This window comes from Penaeus chinensis, chromosome 7 (genome assembly GCF_019202785.1).
Source record: "Penaeus chinensis breed Huanghai No. 1 chromosome 7, ASM1920278v2, whole genome shotgun sequence".
Classification (NCBI taxonomy): domain Eukaryota; kingdom Metazoa; phylum Arthropoda; class Malacostraca; order Decapoda; family Penaeidae; genus Penaeus; species Penaeus chinensis.
The window spans coordinates 30,330,103-30,332,602 of record NC_061825.1 but is presented as its reverse complement, the minus strand read 5'-3'; positions in this window follow the sequence as shown (position 1 = coordinate 30,332,602).

Here is a 2,500-nt window from a genome sequence, read left to right as displayed (position 1 = left end):
CCAAACTTGCATCGCCCTCTACCAAGTTATGGTAACCCTACCAATTCAATAATCAACTTAGGTGTAGCTGTTTGCTCACCATTATATAAGATCGGGCGCCATCAACAATACAGTGCTAACATGGAGCTCCTACTAGGCGGTCCAGTTTCTGTTCTCTTGATTTTTGGCTCGATTCTTTACTCAGGTACTTTTGTAATTTTATTTTGTAAATATTATAAATATATATATATATATATATATTTACATTTATACATGTATATACACATATATGTATATATGTATATATGTATATATATATACGTATATATATGTACATATACGTATATATGCATATAAATGTATATGTGTGTGTTTGTGTGTGTATGTGTGTGGGGGGGGGGGGGGTGCGTGTATGCGTGTGTGTGTATGTGTGTAGATTTATTTATATATATTATATAATATATACACACATCTATCTATATATATGTATGTATATATACATCCATATATCGAAACTTGCCAAGGTGACAGATTGTTGAAGCTCAAGGGATGTAATTTCATTTACAAAGGTGGTGGAATTTTCAAATGTGTACTGATTGGTGGTTTTGGGGGATATAATAGGAACCAGAAATGTTGAAGTTATGGTTAAATACTATTCGAATAAATAATGGGTTTGTGAACTTTGGGGAGTCCATAGAGTAGAGTAGGTCTGGGCCTAGAAGTCATAAGAAAATTATATGTATTTTCATTAATGGAGGTTTTAATCTTTTAAAACTTCATTAGTAATTTGCTTATATTTAGTGCGGTTACTGAGAATATTCATGATCTTTTGTTTCTAGTCACATTTAAAATGACAACGCCATGACAAGCACTTATCTCAACGATTTTGGCCATCGAGTGATAACTTAAAAAACACATTTGATGCGTGTTTATACAGCCAAACAGACGGTGTAGCGATGGGGTCCCCATTCGCCCTTTCCTACGCCAATGCATTCATTTTCTTTCATAAACATAACTGACTTGAACAATGCCCCGTCTGAGTTTAAACCCGTCCATCATAGTCGATACATCGATGACATCTTTCTCCTTTTCAAACACTCATCAATTGCCGCTTTTAGACACGCTAGTCACCAGTAATAATGGCACCTTCCATGCAAGCATTTACCGAAAGTCAACCTTCACTGGCCTCAGCTATATCCTATATTTATACAAGATTAAGAGCATCAAATTCTAATCACTCGAACCTATAACTTGTGTAGCAACTGGTCAGCTTTTTTTTTTTCATCTACTCTTGTTTCATAAAATTACTAAAACTTTCCTTTGTAAAATATTCTCAAACCAACCTATTTTGTTTATAAAGACATATATGTGAAACTGCCGCATATGGTAATTAAAGTTTTGAAATCAGGAAACAACTAAAATCGTTATTACAGAATAATTACCCCCAAATTGACTTCACTTTTGTCTTTACTATTACTAACAATATCGCAAAAAACTGTTCTAATTTGCCAGTTAATGCTTGTAATTGCTAGACTGGGATTAGTTGCGAAATGTAAGACTGATGCTTCGTTTATATTTACAACAATTATTTGCATTTTGACCTGAATTGTAGGTTTAGTGGGTTTTTTTTTACCCTTTGTTTTGTGTTTTATTTAACAATATCTATTTCAACCTAAATGTGTTTTTATACTTTAGGTTCAGGGAGGTTCCCGGTTAGGGCATGGTATCACTGGTATGATAGTTCTATGCTTGTTAACACTCAAGAACTCTATACCATGAAAACTAATAGTAATGAGAATAATTCTACTTAAGATGGAATATTCATAACGATGATCATGATAACGATAAGAAAAGAAATCTTCTGACAACTTTAACATATGAATATTATGTAATGTAGATAATATTTTTTTCCTTTAATAAACATAAATCTTTACAGAATGTATGGATCTACCCTGGGTAAATTTTGAAAGTGAGAGTAATGTGACCGAAGGCCATGTCACGGGCACAAAAATGGGCTTCATCCCCAACCTAACTGAGGTAAGGAAAAGTCAATTCGTGGTAATAGCGAAAAGGTGTTGTTATCAGTAATAAATGGACTGTGAGTAATGATAATAGTAATAGCAATAAAGCACATATTTCTTATCTTTATTAGTTGTGATGAAATGATATCATTACTACTAATTCTATCATCGATACATTTTCATTATCATTGTTATTGTTAACATTATTGTCATTATTGTTATCAATTTTGTTGCTGTTACTGTAATGAGACACTAAAAGTCTCATATGAATTGATAACAATACTAATAACATACTTTTTATTATTTTTTTAATCATTATTGCTATTACCATTATCAAAATGATGAGTATGATGATTTCTAATACTGTCAGCACTATCACTATTATTATTATTAGTAGTAGTAGTAGTAGTAGTAATAATAATAAACCTACCACGAGGAAGAGGAGCTGTGGAAATTCCGCAGAACAATAAAAGGTACTTCTCGCTTTCTCCCTCCCTCTC